Raw genomic sequence first — 19,407 nt, 5'->3', positions numbered from 1 at the left:
TATGTAAGAGTCGCCATTTTGGCGCCATTATACAGTCCCAGCTTTCTCTCCCCTTATAATCAGTATAAGGAAGGCTCCTAACTCAAAACATCATCCGTCCATTCCCTTCACAGATGCTGCCTGACCCACTGAATTACACCAGCACTTTGTGTTTTCCCTGTATATAATTCATGAGTAAAGGTTTTATAATTAAAACCTTTTGTTATCTTCCAATACTTGTTCTGCTGCTAAATTATATGACACCAAAAGAAATGGTTGTTTTTAGATTTCTTAAACAGAAATGGAAATGAAATATCCAGGTTGCGGTTTCAGCTTTCATTTGCGCATTCTACGAAATTACAAGACTGTCAACGTGAAACTGTTGAAACAAATGTCCTGCACAACATGGTTATATTATGGAATGGAATACACAGGCACAGTGAAATTCTTTGCTTGCACACCCAAGGATTACAAATAGCGGCCACCTATGGCTCTGACAATGTTACAAAGTACGCCGGCTCCTCTTTTGTTCTCGTCCCCCCTCCACCCCCCTCACAGCGGTTCCTCAACGCCGGGTCCCCATTGTCCATTGTTCTCCCACTGTTGTTCTTTCTAGTCTATTAGCTTGGATTAATATTTAACATCAAGCCTTAGACATGGATTTATATTGTTCGCCATCTTCCACAGAAAACAGGCATCAAAGAATGGCAAGGGCATGTTTGAAATAAGTCCACACAGTGGAGGAAATATAAATGATCTATCTGGTGTGACACTTGAAGTCATCGATCAAGGTACGTCATATTACTGGCCGTCTATTATAGTCCTGCGTGCTCTCCATCTTAAACACATGAAGAGGCACTGGCATGTCCTTGTTTATTTTTCTAAATTGGCAAAGTGCTTCAGGCACAGCTGCGATCATTGAGAAGGAAATGCTCCATCATAGTAACAGCTAAGGCGGTCTGTATGAAAACATATAAATCCACCCATCAACACCTCTATGTTTAAACGGAAGAATTCAAAGGAAAGAAAACAGGACAGAAGCTGTTATGACTTTGAATGAGTGAAACTGAGCTGTAGATGTAACAGATGCAGATTCAGAGATGTGTCTCTAAACTAAACTAAAGGTGTTCATTCAGAACAAGCAGCCATGTAAGGAGACCTGTTTGGTGAGACTCTTGGAAGAATCACTCTGAACTCAAAAGTGAAATCATAATATCATAGAAACGAATAGAACAAAGTGGGGTCTCAGGGCTCAGCTCATCCATGCCAAATGTGATATCTGTTAACATTAGGCAGCACAGTGGCGCAGCTGGTAGAGCTGCTGCATTACAGTTCGACAGTGCTCAACGCTTCAATGGATCCCATGCTCAATGGTTCAATGGATCCCATGCTCAATGGTTTAATGGATCCCATACTCAACGATTCAATGGTTCTTTATTATCACGTATGCACAGGACAGTGACATTTTTTTGCACAACCCGCAAATGCACGGTCGCCATATTTTGGCGCTGTTTACAAAGAAAAATAAAAAGTCTGGTCCTTATGTTGGAAGTGCTGGAGTGTCCCTGATCCAGGTAAGCCCCAGGCTGCTGCAGGCCCCGTGATCTGATGTCCTGACTGCCTCTGTCCCCCGGGGGCATCTACTGCAGCTGACATCGCCCCAGCACAGAGGGAGAAGAGGAGGGAAGAGACTGCGACCTAAGACTTTTGCCTCCATCACAGTGAGGAGATGCTGGGTGGACTCACTGTGGTGGATGTTAATGTGTGTTTATTGTTGTTTTATTGTATTGTATTATATGTATGACTGCTGCAATTTCGTTCAGACTAAGTCTGAATGACAATAAAAGGCTATCTATCTATCTATCTATCTATCTATCTACATTTAATGCACTGGAGGTAATATGATACGATATGATACAATAGAATGCTATCCATCCCCGGAGGGAAATTGGTCTGCCAACAGTCATAAAACAAGGTACATGAAACATTAAATTAAAGTGACGACTGGAAAGGATTGGGGAGGTGCAAAGATTTGGGGAAGGCAGACAGTCTACCCCACGACAGAAGGGGGAGGAGTTGTACAGTGATGGCCACAGGGGAGAAGGCTCTCCTGTGGCGTTCTGTGCTGCATCTCGGTGGAACCAGTTTGTTGCTGAAAGTACTCCTCAGGTTGACCAGTGTGTCATGGAGGAGGTAAACTGTATCCTCCAAGATGCTCCGCGGTTTGAAGAGCATCCTCCCCTCCAAGACCACCTCCTATGAATCCAACTCCGCCCCCAGGTTGGAGCCAGCCTTCCTGATGAGTTTGTTGATCCTATTGGTGTCCGAAGCCTTTGCTCTGTTGCCCCAGCACACGGCAGCGAAGAAGATGGCACTGGCTACCACTGTTTGGTAGAACATCTGCAGCATCTTACTGCAGACATTGAAGGAGCGGAGCCTTCTCAAAAAGTACAGCCGGCTCTCTCCCTTCTTGTACGGGATCAGCGTTCCTGGACCAGTCCAGTTTACTGTCCAGATACACTCTAAGGTATTTGTACTCCCTGATAAACTGCACATCCACACCATTGATGGAAACAAGGGACAGGGGCTTCAGAAGGCCGGCCCCTTCTTCGCAGCGGCGATCCAGGCATGCTGCCACAAGGGGGGGGGGGGGGGGGGGGGGGGGGGCAGTGGGTGTTTCTACTTGGCGGCCGCGGGTCTTTGTTCCCGGCTGGCCACCGAGTCCGCTCTTGCACGGGTCTGCGGCACCCACCAGGAGCTTCCCCTTCAGCGCTGTGCTGCTGCGGGGCACACCGGCAGCTTCCCTCTCCCTCCATCCTGAACCCCTGTTCTATCTGTGTGGAGTCTGCACGGTTTCCCCAGAGTGTTTCAGTTTCCTCCCACATGGCAAAGACATGTAGGTTTATTGGCGCATGTGCCTTTGCAAAATTGTCCCCGATGTGTCGAGAGTGCGTGCAAAAGTGGAATAATATAGAAGTGTGAATGGGTGACCATGGTTGGCTTGGACTTAGCGGGCCGAAGGGCCTTATTCCATGCTGTATCTCTAAAACTAAAAGTTAATCCCATATGCCTGTCTTAGACAATAAATTCCTCAACCCCTTTCCAATCCAAGTACCTGGCCAAATGCCTTTTAAACATTGTAATGGTATTTGCCTCCACTACTCATTTACCTCCACTACCAGAGCGGTCACGGTGGCGCAGCTGTAGAGTTGCTGACTTACAGCGAATGCAGTGCCGGAGACCCGCGTTCGATCCTGGCTAAGGGTGCTGTCTTTCCGGAGTTCGTACTTTCTTCCCCGTGATCTGCGTGGGTTTTCTCCGAGATCTTCGGTTTCCTCCCACACTCCAAAGACGTACAGGTGTGTAGGTTAATTGGCTTGGTAAACGTAAAAATTGTCCCTGGTGGGTGTGAGATAGTGTAGATGTGCGGGGATCGCTGGTCGGCACGGACCCGGTGGGCCGAAGGGCCTGCTTCCGTGCTTTATCTCTAAGCTAAACTAAACTAAACTAAACTAAACCTCCTCAAGCAACTCATTTCAACTGACTATCACCCACTGTGTCAAAAACCTACCCCTCAGATCTCCTTTACGTTTCGTACCTCTCACCTTAACCCTGTACATCTAGTTTTAGTCTCCCGACCCTGGGAAAAAGATTCCATCCCATCTATGCATCTCATGATTTTGTAAACCTCCGTAAGCTCTTCTCGCAACCACCAAAATTCCAGTAAGAATAAACCCACGCTATCTAATCCCTGTCTTTTAATGTGTAGGAAGGAACTGCAGATGCTGTTTTACACCGAAGATAGATACAAAATGCTGGAGTAACTCAGCGGGACAGGCAGCATCTCTGTAGAAGGTCTGAAAGAAGTCTCAACCCGAAACATCGCCCGTTCCTTCTATCGAGAGATGCTGAGATGTGGCTTACTCCAGCATTTTGTGTCTATCCTCTCTGTCTTTGAATTATAGCCCTCCATTCCAGTCAACACCCTTGTGATTCTCTGCATTGTTAGACCATCTTTCCTGTGGCGTGGCAACCAGAACTGTACACAAAGAGCACTATAACTAATATTTTCTACAACTACAACATGATGTCCCAACACTTACACCAAATGTATCTCGGCCTAAGAAGGCAGGCACACTAAATGTTTTGGAGGCACAAGAGAAATGGCCGATGTTGCTTCTAGATAGACACTTAGAAAACATGAACAAATGTGCAGGAGTAGGCCATTTGGCCCTTTGAGCCAGCACCACCTTTCAATATGATCATGGCTGATCATCCAAAATCAGTTCCCCGTTCCTGCTTTTTCCCCCCATATTCCTTGATTCCGTTAGAGCTATATCTAACTCTCTCTTGGAAACATCTAGTGAAGTGGTCTGCACTGCCTTCTGTGGCAGAGAATTCCACAGATTCACAACTCTTTAGATGAAAAACTTTTCCTCATCTCAGTCCTAAATGTCCGACTCCTTTGTGACCCCTGGTTCTGGACTCCTCCAACATCGAGAACATTTTTCCTGCATCTAGCCTATCCAATCCCTTCTCATCCTTGTAAATTCCAATGAATATAAACTCAGTCGACCTATTCTTTCATCATATGTCAGTCCCGCCATCCCGGGAATTAACCTGGTGATACTCCCTCAATAGCAAGAATGTCCTTCCTCAAATTAGGAAACCAAAACTGCCCACAATGCTCCAGGTGTGGTCTCACCAGGGCCCTGTACAATTACAGTAGGACCTCATTGTCCAACACACAAATCCTCTTGCTATGAAAGCCAACATGCCATTAGCTTTCTTCACTGTGTGATGTACCTGCATGCTTACTTTCAGTGACTGATGTACAAGCACACCCACGTCTTGTTGCACCTCCCCTTTTCCTAATCCAACACCATTCAGATAATAATCTGCCTCCTTGTTCTTGCCACCAAAGTGGATAAGCTCACATTTATCAACATTCAACTGCATCTGCCATGTATCTGCCCACTCACCCAACCTATCCAAGTCACCCTGCAGCCTCATAGCATCCTCCTTGCAGCTCACATTGCCGCCCAGCTTTGTGTCATCCGCAAACTTGGAGATGTCACATTTAATTCCTTTGTCTAAATCATTAATATATAATGTAAATAACTGGGGTTCCAGCATTGAGTCTTGCGGCATCCTACTAGTCACTGATGAAGAACCTTCACCCAAAACATCGACTGTTCATTTAGCACCACAGAGGGAGTCCCAGCCTTGGGTGGTGCACTGCCGCAGTAATCGAGTTGCTGCCTTAAGGGCCTGTCCCGTGAACATGCGACCTGCATGCAGCAAGCGCGACCAAACCGGAAGCGGGGGCCGCGCGGAGGTCGAGTGAGTGACGTGAAGTTCGAACGAAGTCCACGGGAAGTTCGCGCGTGACGTACGGCGTCAAGACCCTGCGCATGCCCGTCGAGGTGGCAGCGGACCGGCAGGCCGTTGCCGCGCGGAATTTTTGAACACGGTCGGAGCCCCGCGCGATGTCGGGAAAAGCCCCGCACTACTTCATACGGCTCCAGCGATCGAAATGGGATTGGCCCCGCGAGGCCGTACGGCTCAAGGGACCACGTTAGGTCGCGCATGCCGCATGTAGTCGCATGATCGTGGGACAGGCCCTTTACAGTGCTTGAGACCTAGGCTCGATCTTGACTACGGGTGCTGTCTGTATGGAGTTTGTACCTTTTCCCTGTGACCGCATGGGTTTTCTCCCGGTGCTCCGGTTTCCTCCCACATTCCAAAGACATGCAGGTTTGAAAGTTAATTGGCTTCTGTAAATTGTCCCTAGTGTGTAGGACACAAGTAGTGGATGTATGGTTGCTGATCGGCACGGACCTGGTGGGTCAAAGGGCCAAGTTTCCAGGCTGCATCTATAAACTAAACTAAACTATAGATGCTGCCTGACATGCCGAGTTCCTCTGGATGCTTTCTTTTGGATACCAAATGGCTTTTTTTTCACTACTATATCCACCTGTGTAGTCACTTTAAAGGAGATATGGGCTTGTACCCTATGGTTGCTCTCTATATATCAGTGGGTGGTCACAGTGGCACAGCGGTAGAGTTGCTGCCTTACAGCGAATGCAGCGCCGGAGACCTGGGTTCGATCCCGACTGCGGGTGCTGTCTGTATGTAGTTTGTACGTTCTACCCCTGATCTGCGTGGGTTTTCTCCGAGATCTTCGATTTCCTCCCACATTCCAAAGACGTACAAGTTTGTAGGTTAATGGGCTTGGTAAATATCAAAAATATCCCCAGTGGGTGTATGATAGTGTTAATGTGTGGGGATCACTGCTCGGAGCAGACCCGGTGAGACGAAAGGGCCTGTTTCCGCGCTGTATCTCTAAACTAAACTAAACTATTAATTCCTCGAACGTCCCTGCCATTTACTCCATATGTCCTATCAGAATAACCTCTCAAAGTGCATTACCTCACGTTTGCCAGGATTAAATTCTATCTGCGATCGCTTCACCCATTTTTCTCACTGATCTATGTCCCACTGTTTCCTTAAACAACCATCTTCTCTATTTATATTGCGAGCACATTTTATCTCTCAAGACCATCAAACACCTTTGTGGTGACAAGATACTTTGCTTCAATATTCTAAAAGGTTTTGAGGCCTTTTTTTTATTACATTATATTATGAGGGCTGACTCACGAGATGAATAAGTTTGATGTGCTGAGTGGTAGAGCAGCCAGCCTGATGATGAAGATGATGAAGAAGATGATGATACTTTATTGTTATTTGTACCTAGCTAGCATACAAAGTACACAAAAGAGTCACCACAAAGGAGCCGACACTGGTTCCCGCATTGTTCTCGCCCTCCCCTCCCCCTACCCACCCCCCCCCCCCCCTACCCCCCCCCCCCCCCCCCCGCCCCCCCCCCCACACCGGGACCCCATTGTTCTCGCCCCCCCACGTCCAGGACCCCATTGTTCCCGGCCCCCCCCCCCCCCCATGCCGGTCCTACCTTTGTTCTTGGTGAGGCGGCTCGTCAACCTTGGCGTGACCTCGTCCTCAGCCCATCTTGACCCGAAAGCTACCTCCTCAGCACGACTCCGTCCGAGATTCGGACCTGCCCTCGTCCTCCAGTCCTGTGTGTGTGAAGTTTGCTTATTCTCCCCAGTAAATTCCAGTAAGTACAGGCCCATTGCCATCAAATGCTCATCATATGTTAACTCACTCATTCCTCGGATCATGCTCCTAAACCTCCTCTGGACCTATTGAACATCAGCACATCCTTCCTCAGATATGGGGCCCAAAATTTCTCACAATACTCCAAATACGGTCTGACCTGTCCCACTTAGGCAAATTTTTAGGCGACTACAGGAGACTATGCTGTTGCATGGTACATGGTCGCCGGTGGTCGCCGAAGTGTCGCCTGTATGGTCATGAATAGGCTCCTCAGTCGCCGAAAGAGTCGTATCGTCTTCCTGTTCGGCAAAAAAAATTTCAACATGTTGAACATTTTCGCCGACAGTGGCGATCTTGGGTTTGACACCAAGTGAATGTAGCTGGACGTAGGTGCTGTCGTATGTTGTCACCCGGTTAATGTAGGCAGTCGCCAGGATGACGTTGGTTGTCGACAGGTGGCGTAGGTTGTCACCGGCGTTGACCTAGGTGAATTTCAATGTCGTATTCGCCGGCAGTCGCCTAAAAAATCGCCTAAGTGTGACAGGCCCATTAGTCCAATCGTTGGCTTTTTGGCGACCTGCTACAACCAGGACAGTCACTAGCAGTCGTCGAAAAATTACCTCAGGATTACATCCCTGTTTTTGTATTCTCGTCTTCTTGAAATAAATGCTGCCATTGTCTTTGCCTTCCTTACTACCGATTCAACATGTAATTCAAGATTCTGGTTTATACCATAGACAGACCCAAGGTGCTGGAGCAACTAAGTGGGTCAGGTAGCATCTCTGGAGAAAAGGTACATATGACTTCAGGTCAGGACCCTTCTTCAGTCTGAAGTTTGAAGAAGGTTTCCAACCAAAACGTCATTTGGCCCGATTCTGTGCTGTGTTTCTATGATTCTATAACCAAAATGTAACGATGCATCCAGACAGCTTCTGCCACTAGTAGCAGATGACATCGCTCCATTTTAAAACCAGTACTTCAGTTGGTCAATCAGATGCATTGTAAGTACATGTGTAGGAAGGAACTGCAGATGCTGGTTTAGACTGAAGATAGACAAGAAATGCTGGAGTAACTCAGTGGTACAGGCAGGTCTAGTCTATCTATATCTTTAAAACTGTGTGGCTGCCGCCGTCCGGCGTCCAGCATCCGTACGTCTGGCTCCCGGCTGCCTTTCTTCCTTTGATTTCTTGCTACGACGAAACCAGACGCAGAATCGCTGAGATCTTTTACATTTCGGCAGAGATTTCACTTTTCTTTCCAAGTATCCACTCCTGATTACATTTCGTCGTGTTTATGTACACATTTTTAATCAAATCCTTCTCCCCCCCCACCCTCCAATATTTAAAAAAAAAACTGGCTTCTCACTCATAGAAGCAGCCCCAGCCCCTAGTTAATGTTCCATTGTGTGATGTCACAATGCCCAATGTTCACATATGTCCAATCGGAATGGATCATTTACATATGCCATTGCAGGAGAACAAGCACCTGGTGAACGTTCCATCGTGTGATGTCACAATGCCCAATGCTCAAAGACATTCTTGCCATAGAGGGAGTACAGAGAAGGTTCACCAGACTGATTCCTGGGATGTCAGGACTTTCATATGAAGAAAGACTGGATAAACTTGGCTTGTCCTTGCTAGATATTAGAAGATTGAGGGGGGATCTTATAGAAACTTACAAAATTCTTAAGGGGTTGGACAGGCTAGATGCAGGAAGATTGTTCCCGATGCTGGGGAAGTCCAGAACATTGGTTCACAGTTTAAGGATAAGGGGGAAATCTTTTTAGGACCGAGATGAGAAAAACATTTTTCACACAGAGAGTGGTGAATCTGTGGAATTCTCTGCCACAGAAGGTAGTTGAGGCCACAGTTCATTGGCTATATTTAAGAGGGAGTTAGATGTGGCCCTTGTGGCTAAAGGGATCAAGGGGTATGGAGAGAAGGCATGTACAGGATACTGAGTTGGATGATCAGCCATGATCATATTGAATGGCGGTGCAGGCTCGAAGGGCCGAATGGCCTACTCCTGCACTTATTTTCTATGTTTCTATGTTTCCCTCTCCTCCTCACCCCACTCCCTTTCCCAGCCATCCCTCTCTCCCCCACCCCCCTTCCCGCTCTACCCCACCCCTTCCCTCTCTCCCCCCTCCCCCCCCCCCCCTCCCCCTACCCCTCTGTCCCTTTTCCACCACTCCCCCTACCCCCCCTCCCTCCCCACTCTTCCACTTCTCTCCCCCTCTTACCCCACCCCCTCTCCCTCCCCCACCCCTCTCTCTCCCCCCTACCCCTCTGTCCCTCTTCCACCACTCCCCATCCCTCTTCCACCACTCCCGCTACCCCCCTCTACACCCTCCCTCCTCTCCCTCCCCACTCTCTTCCACTTCTCTCCCTCTCCCCTTCTCTCTCCCCCCCCCCTTCCCTCCCCCCCCTCCTTCCCTCTCCCCCTCTCCTTTTCTTCTTTCTCTCCTTCCTCCCCTCTCTTTGCCCTCTCCCTCCCTCCCCCCCTCCCCCCCTCTCCCCCTCCCCCCCCCCACCACCTCCCCCGCCCCACCTTCCCCTCTCCCCCCCCCCACCCCCTACCCCTCTGTCCCTCTTCCATCACTCCCCCCCCTACCCCTCGCCTCCTCCCTCCCCTCCCCACTCTTCCTATTCTCTCCCCCTTCCCACTCCCTCCACTATCCCCTCCCCACTCCACTCCTTCCCCTCCCCCCTCCCCCCACCCCCTCCCCCTCCCTCCCTCCCTGAGGCCCTCCCCCCCCTCCCCACCCCCCCTCTCCCACATCTCTCTTCCCATCGCCCTCTCTCCCCCTACCCGAAGAGCTCCTCTCCTTTCCCCTCCCAAATCTGTCCCGTTTCCTCCTCCGCCTCTCCCCTCCCTCCCCTTTTCTCTCTCCCCCCTCCCCCCATCTGTGTGTTTGGGGGGGGTGGTTAATGTGAGTGTGATGCAGCACGATCATTTCGTTTCCCCCCCCAGGGTCCAAATGACCCCCCCCCCCCCCCCCTCCCCCCCCCCCCCCCCCCCCCCCCCGCAAATGCCATTGGGGGGAAACAGACCCAACAGGTCTGCACTTGGTCTAGTATACATTAAAATGCATATCATCATTTATATCATTGATGTAGTGATCCTAAACCAGTGTGCTTGTTACGTGTGAGCAAAAGGTGTGCTTTTATGAATTTGTATTACTGGCAGTGCTGAGGATGGCAAGTTTAACACCTCATTATCACGTTAAGGAATTATCCATGAGAGGAAGTAGTTTGACAGTGACTTTGTCTTGTGAGCTGAAAAGTACTTCCAGAATTTGCAATTAAAATTGCACCACGCTTTATATTCTTTTATACTTGTTCATCGCATAATTTTAAAAGAAAGTTATGATATGGTTTGAGTTGCATCATGTCAATGGATTCCTCTTGGAAAGACTTTCATAGCATTGGAAATGCTGTTCTTATTATAGTGAAGGCCTCACTAATCATTGGTACCTAACACTGGTGGTGCTGAGTAATCCGAATGTAACACCTCTTTTTCACTCATTAAGAAATTACCATGAGAAGGAAGTAGCTTGTCAGTGCTATTGCGGTGAAGCAATGTATCAGGCCTGCTGAGCTCATTAATCGAGCTAAGACTGGTGCTCACATTAAAGCTGCTGCATCTTCAGAAACCCGCATTTAACTTGTGCAGTTCATCCCGAGCGCTTACATAAAGCTACGGCTTTGCAGTGGACACTGAAGACTGAAGACAACAATTATTCTGTGGCCAAGATACAATAAATCCTGAAATAAAATCGGAAAAACGAAATGCTAGAAATGCTCAAAAGATTAGGTACCATTGATAATAAAAGATGAAATAGAGAAACAAGGAACTCCCTCCCTCTCTGATCATTCGATCGGTGACCTCCTGCACTATTACAGAAAGGCCCAAATCTAGTATGAGGAGCAGCACCTTATCTTCAACTTAGCATCTTACATCACCATCTTACAGATTCAATATCAAAATCTCCAACTTCAGGTAACTTGCATTTTCTTTCTCTTTGCATTAGAACTGCCAGCATTTTCTTCCTCTATTAGTGCAGTCTAATAAAAAAAACTACTGGAAGAACTCAACGGGCCAGACAGCATCTGTGGAGGAAATGGACAGATGATGTTTGATGTTACACTGACTAAAGAGCTTTGTGCACTTTTAACTGCACCAATAACGTGCAAACTTCATACAGCACCCGTAGTCAGGATTGAATCCGGGTCTCTGGTGCTGTAAGTTCTGTAAGGCAGCAACTCTACCACTGCTCCACCATGCGACCACATGCCTACCCATGGGTAGAATGCGCTACCCATTCCTGCTAGCATACTCTCCTGAAAACTAACCTGCTTTTATTTGTTTCCCAGCCCCAGATCTGAAACTACCTGGCTTTCTTCAGCCAAAATGTGTTGGAAGGAACTGCAGGTGCTGGTTTAGACCGAAGATAGACACAAAATGCTGGAGTAACTCAGCGAGTCAAGCAGCATCTCTGGCGAGAAGGAATGGGTGATGTTTCGGGTCGAGACCCTCCTTCAGACTGAAAGTCATGGGAAAGGGAAACGAGAGATATAGACGATGATTTAGAGAGATAAAGAAAAATGAATGAAACATATGCAAAAAAGTAACGATGATAAAGGAAACAGGCCATTGATAACTGTTTATTGGGTGAGAAAGAGCAGCAGGTGTGACTTGGGTGGGGGAGGGATGGAGAGAGAGGAAATGCAGGGGTTACTTCGATATTCCATATTCGATATTCATACCACGGAGTTGCAAGCTGCCCGAGCGAAATATGAGATGTTGTTCCTCCAATTTGCATTTAGCCTCACTCTGACAATGGAGGAGGTATAGGACAACCAGGTAGACTGAGTGAAGGTGTTCAACTAAACGATCGCCCAGTCTACGTTTGGTCTCGCCGATGTATTGGAGTCCACATCTTGAACAACAGATACATTAGATGAGGTTGGAGGAGGCGAAAGTCAATCTCTGCCTAACTTGAAAGGACTGTCGGGGTCCCTGGGCAGAATCGAAGGAGGAGGTACAGGGATGGTTGCAGGGGAAGGTACCAGGGGAGGGGGTGGTTTTGGTGGGAAAGTATGAGTTAACCAGGGAGTTGTGGAGGGAACAATCTCTGTAGAAGGTGGAAAGAGGTAGAAATGTGAAGATGGGAAGATGGCTTTCTTCAGATGCTGCCTGATCTGCTCTGTGTTTCTGTTTTCATTTCAGATTTCCAGCATCTACAATTTTATTTTAGCTTGTTTCATGGAAAAGCTGGAACTATTTTGGAGTAGAATTTTTATGAAAGATCACCTACCTGAAATGTTAACTTTGTTTCTCTATCTATAGTTGCTGCCTGAAACCTGCTGAGTGTGCAATATTTTCATTCTGACAAGACAAGCTGGAGGGTTACAAAAATGAATGACTTTGATAGGGCAAATAAACAGAAACGGTTGCAAAATAGTTTAATCAAGAAGACACAATAAAAACAAATAAAAATGCATTTTTATTTATAAACCAAGATCTGTGATTGACAATGCATAGACTGGGCAGGGCTGGCAGATTCAATTGAGAAGTAAGCAAATTCAGTACTTTTTTTTGGACTATGTAAAAAGAGCAAAATAATACAATCCTAGTTAACTGGCAAGGCGTTCTTTGCCGTCCAACAGCCAAAAGAAGAACAGAACAAACTCCAAGAAAGGAGTATCATCACAGTGACAAGGCGGTTCCGGCGCTCCGCCTCGACAGCAGCCGAGCCCGTTTCCCCTATGCGCCTGGCGGATAGAACAAGTGTGAACAAGTGTGAACAAGTGATCAATGGGCTGAAGACGCTGTTTCCATCCTGTTTCTCTGAATTTAACATCAAACTTTAAGCAGATATGCATAAGACATACCGAGACAGAAAATTAATCGATATTATTGTATTTTGTCCATAAGGAAAAGCCAAAAGTTTATCTTTGTTTCTTTCCAATGCTAAATCTCTCCCTCTCTGCTACTTGTTCAGAAGGGTTTTAGATTGATATGCTTTGTTGCCTGTAAGCTTTTTTACCTGTTAATTCCTCATGGTTTGACAACCGTTATTGTCAACAAGACACTCAGAAAGGAAACATTTCCTCTAAAACAATGGACTATACATAAAAATAGTAAGATTAAACGAGAACTTACCAGTTTGAAGTTTGATCTTGATTTTATGAGGAGTTACAATGAGCGATTACGTGAAGAAGGGCCGTCCGTCTGCGTGCATGCCAATCTTCAAAGCAGCGGTATAAAATCACAGATAAAAAAGACCTGAGAATAGTAAGATTGTGAAGGAACTAGAACTTCCATATGACCTTGATATTATTGAGGATGGGAGCGGTGGGCACGCAATTGCTCATTGTAACTCCTCATAAAATTAAGATCAAACTTCAAACTGGTAAGTTCTCGTTCAATCTTACTATTTTACTTCGGAGTCACGTGAGTGACTACGTGAAGATTTCAAAACTCTGTGATTTCACGCCGGTTACGAATCCAGGCGTCACACACTGAATGGATTGACCATGGATGAGAGTAAACATTAAAGCATTCAGACATAATGTAGTTAAGTAAAGACACTGATGCTTTAAAAATAAAATAAAATATTTTAATAGTTACCCCTCTCAACCTGGGGGGAAACTAGGAAACAGAACCTAAAACGGTACGTGCAAACACCCCCGGTGCGGTTATACGTTTGTTGTAAAACCGGTGGAACATCCGTTCATTCGCCCATCCTGCAGCCACTAGGATGTCATCGAGGGGCACGTCCTTTGCTCTTGCTGACGATGTAGATGTAGCCCTGGTGGAATGAGATTTTAAAATGTCAATGTTCACTCCCGCTCCGCCATTACCTCTGGTTGGTTTGTGTTGATACCTTCTGATGTGTTTTTTTATGGCTGATAAGGACCGATTGTTCTGAGCCTCTGAGGTTCTTCGTAACTCTCAGATAATGCTGTAAGTATGTTACCACACACAACCGTTGGTCCTCTGGATATGCCAATAACTGAATCTTCATCCCTGGCATTCCTGGCCTGCTCTGTTTTATAAGGTCCCTGATAGATAGATAGATAGATAGATAGATAGATAGATAGATAGATAGATAGATAGATAGATAGAAGATAGATAGATAGATAGATAGATAGATAGATAGATAGATAGATAGATAGATAGATAGATAGATAGATAGATAGATAGATAGATAGATAGATAGATAGCCTTTATTGTCATTCAGACCGAAGTCTGAACGAAATTTCAGCAGTCATACATATAATACAATAAAAACAACAAAAACAACAATAAACACATATTAACATCCACCACAGTGAGTCCACCCAGCATCTCCTCACTGTGATGGAGGCAAAAGTCTTAGGTCTGCAGTCTCTTCCCTCCTCTTCTCCCTCTGCGCTGAGGTGATACCCCACCGGGCGATGTTATAAATCAGTCCCTCGACTCAATCACCGCGCCCCGGGGTGGTCGAAGCTGCCGCCCACCAGTCCTGCTGACGCAGCCGCTGGCTTGCGGCCAAACCCCGGACTCAGGTCACCGCCGCCAGAACGCCGTCCCAGCCACCGGACCACCGTTCCAGCCCCGAGCCGGATCGCCCTCACGTGAGTACCGTTACCGTCTCAGCCTCGCACCAGGCCGCCCCGACATGGGCGCCATACCTCCCTCGGGCTGGGCTGCCCCGACATAGGCGCCACTCTTCCCTCGGGCTGGGCCGCCCCGACATGGGCGCCGCTCCACCCTCGGGCTGGGAGAGCCGTACATCCCCGAGCTCGGCCACTCCGACGGGAGCACCGTTCCTCCCTCATGCTGGCCGCCCTCACGGGAGCGTCACAGCCCTCACGGAAATAATGAATGTTATCTTGTTGATATTGGTGGTCATGTAGTCCAATCGCAACTTTTGCAGAGTCTGGACTCTTTGGGCTGTTACTAGTGCCATCAGCATGACCACCTTCAGGGTTAGTTTTGATAATGGTAAGGCCATCGGCGGTCCCCACTGTCAAAGTAGGGTTAGTACCATGCTCACATCCCAGGTGTCCGTGTACCTTGGCCTTGGAGGTATTAAATTGTGAATAACCTTCATAAATCTGGTTATGAGGGGGTGCGTTCCTATCGACCCGTGCCCTGCCTTCAGCATTAGATGGGAAGATAGTGCACTTCTGGCACTATTGATTGCACTATAACTTAGTTTATGGTCATAGTACAGGGTTGATAGGAACTCTAAGACATCCGTAATCCGAACTGTGTTGTATGAAATATTGTTGGCATTACAGAACATTTCCCACTTCTTTATATGTGTGGCATACTGTTTTTTTAGTACTTTCCCTCCATGCCGTAGTGATCACATCCACAGTTCGTTCGGACAGTACAAGACCTTGATATGGCCTCCTCAGAATCTGCAAACCAATAAATTAATTTGGTCATGTAGTGGATGATTGCTCCCTGTAACTGGGTTCAGAAGGAGGTCCCTGTTCTTGGGTACAACCATTAATGGCTGGACTATAATTCCCAATTTTTTTGGGAACCAGGCTTGTGTAGGCCAATCTGGCACTACCAAAATGCCTGTGGCTTTGTCTTGCTTGATTTTGGTCAAGCATCGGCTGATGAGACAAAATGGAGCATACATAAACATTCCTCCCCAATTGAGGGAGAAAGCATCCACTGCCTCTGCTCCTGGATCCGGCTCCCAGGACACATATCTGGGTAACTGATGGTTTAATCTAAATGCAAACAGATCAATATCTGGAATGCCAAATCGTGTAGTTATTTTGTTAAATACTGCACGATTTAACATCCATTCTGTGTTATCATTAAATATTCATGACCTGGCATCTGCCACCGTGTTATATCTACCTGGTAGATAGACCGCCGTGACCCAAATATCCCTCTCGATACACCAGTGCCAAATGAGGTTTGACAATCTGTTGCAAGGTACAGATTTTACACCACCCATGTGATTGATATATGCCACCGCTGTAGTGTTATCTATCTGAATCTGAACATGCACATGCTGCATGTTGCTACAGAAAGTCTTGAGCCCATATTGTGCCCCCAACAATTCCAGGTAATTGATTCCATGTTGTTGGAGAATCATAGACTCCTGCTCATTCCATCTGCCCCCACAGCTCTTGATTGTGTCAGTAGCTCCCAATCCTAAACCGCTTGCATCGGTTTGAAGAACCACCAATGGGCTTTCGAGCAAGATTTCCCTTGAGCTATGACTCAAACTCGTCATCCACCATTGTTTCAACAATGGCCTCTGCTGGCAATCGCATAGGTTTGCCAAATTGGCCTGCATGAGATCTGAGTGCTTGTTCCTTTGCTAGTTATAAATTCTGGTAATGCAAAGGCCCGTAACGTACTGCTGGAAATGCAGCTACTAATTTGTCAATTACACTTGCTGTTTGCCTGATAGATGGCATATTTGACTATCAGGTCATTGCAGGCTTTAGTCAAATCTTGGTGTTTGCCCCTAGGCAACATCACCAACATTTGAACTGTGTTGATTGTAAATCCTAGGTAATCAATTACCCTGGTAGGTGTCAATTTTGATTTAACTGGATGGATGAGGAAACCAAGTCTTTCAAACATGGTTTTGGTTGCTTCGACTGATGCTTCTGCCAATTCTTTGGTGACTGCAAAAATAAAAATGTCATCCAAATATGCCATGACTACATGGTTCTGAGACCTTAGTAGACCAGAATTGGTTTCAGTAGTTTAGTAAATAGTCTGAGGGCTGATGTCAGCTCATTTGGCAGTGCCTTGTATTGTCATAATTGACCCATCCAGTTAAACTTCAAATATCTCCTGTACTCTTTGTGAATAGACACCAAATAGTATGCATCTTTGAGGTCGATGCATGCCATGTAACCATTTTTGGAAACCAACTGAATAGCTGTTCCAAAATTGTTCATTTTGAAATGTTTATATTGCACATATGTATTGAGTTCCGTAAGATCCAGAATGATGTGAACCCCTCCATCTTTTTTCTCTTTTGATAAAATATTGGATATGAATTGGTGAGGTTCTGTACGTGACCTCACAATGACATTTTTGTCAGATAAAGTTCCAATCTCCTTCTGTATATCCATAGTTTCTTGTTGAGAGAAAACATATGTGCGATAATTTGAATGTAGTGTGGGTGTTGATGAATTCAAAATAAACTCAATTTTGAACCCTTGTATACTGTGCAGTATAAACGGATCCGTCGTGACCCAACACCATTCTTTCAAAAAATATTTGAACCTTCCTCCCACCTGTACGTCAGGCCTGTCTGAAGTGTTCCCTAAGGAACTGATTTGACTTACCTCTGACGTTACTGGCGGTATGGCGCTGGTTTTCGTTGGCGAGGTTTGGAAGGTTGAGCTGGTGGTTGCTCTATCCTCATCCACGTTGTGGGCCGGCTGGGGCCTGCCCCTAAAAAAGACCTTGATTCTGGTGTAGGTCTTCCGCCAGTGCCTGGCCCTCTAGGCGTGAAACGTCTAGAGCTGTAAGGAATGATCCTTGGTGATGGACCCTTTTGAGTAGCCTGGCCTCTGGTTACAGTTTTTGCCTCGTCGTCCAGATCCCGTACCTGTCTCGGCAGATCTTCCCCGAACAGATAGTTTGCAGGTTGAACATTACTGGCCTTACATAGAACAGCGAATTTCGAGTTTATTGATGGTTTTATTGCATTCTTGTGAATCCAATTGATCTCGAAATGGGCATTACACAATAGTGCCATTGTATCTCATTCTCTGTTGGTAATGAGTCCTCCTTCCCCTCCTCCTGCAAACGATGTAATGCCAGATCCCAGTAGGTTTAATACCTTCTGGAATTTCATTTCCTGATTTCGGATGATTGGTCCAATCTGTCCCCAGATGGCATGGTTTACTGCTTGGACCTTCAGGGAAGCACAGTTAGCTGGTGGGGGGTACCTGTTTATGGTTTCTTCCATGGCCAGTTCTTTTAATTGATGAGATACTAGATAATTAATATTACTAGCCAGATCTTCATCCAGGGGAGCACCCAGTGGCGTTGTAATGGCAAACCTGGATGATTGCAGTGGTACTTCTTTGGCACGCCCCTGGGAGTGTTCCCTCACTGTACTTCCATACTCTGATTCAGAGTAATTTTTTCCAAATGCACTTCCCACTTCAATGGAGAGGACATTTTGCTGCCCCATGTACGAGGCTGCTGGCACGGTCTGCTGTGGAGACCCGTGCTGATACTGCTCCCTCCTTCGGAGCCGATCATTATGGAGCAACTTCTCCACAAGTTGCTCCATGTGGGAGAGTTGTCCTCGGATGCTCCCCGTTGAGGGAGGATATCCCTCTTCCCCGGACTCATCCAAGTCAATGGGTTTGGCAGACTTGTGAGTGGCTTTACGTCCCGCCATTACCACCACAGTGCTGTCCTCCCGCACCAAGTCAGCTCCTGCCGGTTCTGCTGCCGGCGGCAATGTCGGAGAAAGAGACCGTCGCCCGCTACCCGAAATACCGTGGTCTTCGGTAGCCGACTTCCCCACGTACCGTCTCTTCACCTTCGACATCTTGGGCCTGAAAAGACAATGATTTCACGCCCGAAAAAGAACGCAGATAAGTTTTTCAACAACTCTTACCTGCCGCTTTTTAAAGCCCAATCGCTGGGAGGCTGCAGTGCCTCTGCCAGTCCGTTGTGCGTGTGGCTTTCAGACGTAATGACGTGCACGCAGATGGATGGCCCTTCTTCATGTAGTCACTCACGTGACTCCAAAGTAAAATTAAACATATTCCTACATTGTAGCCTCCCTTTGATCTGGTATTTTGTTGGTTCACATGCTTGATCAATGGTGTTTTATCACTGATGTTTTATTATTATTAATGTTTAGTGTTTTCTGAGTCATTCATAACTGTCACTATGTCATGTGGGCGGAGCACCAAGGGCAAATTCCTTGTATGCGAATACTTGGCCAATAAACTTACTTACTTACTTACTTCCTTACATTTAATTTATGTGAGGGCAGACATTGAAACATCGAATAGTGAAAGGCTTGGATAGAGTGTATGTCTAGAGGATGTTTCCACTAGTGGGAGAGTCCAGGACTAGTCTCAGAATTAAAGGATGTTCCTTTAAGAATGAGATGGGGAGGAATTTCTTTAGTCAGAGGGTGAAGAAATGAGGTGGAATTCTTTGCCACAGAAGGCTGTGGAGACTAAGTCAGTGGATATTTTCAAGGCAGATAGAGATAAATTCAAGTTCAAGTGAGTTTATTGTCATGTGTCCCTGTATAGGACAATGAAATTCTTGCTT

The sequence above is a fragment of the Leucoraja erinacea genome, chromosome 1 (genome assembly GCF_028641065.1).
Source record: "Leucoraja erinacea ecotype New England chromosome 1, Leri_hhj_1, whole genome shotgun sequence".
Classification (NCBI taxonomy): Eukaryota; Metazoa; Chordata; class Chondrichthyes; order Rajiformes; family Rajidae; genus Leucoraja; species Leucoraja erinaceus.
This window is presented reverse-complemented; position numbering follows the sequence as displayed.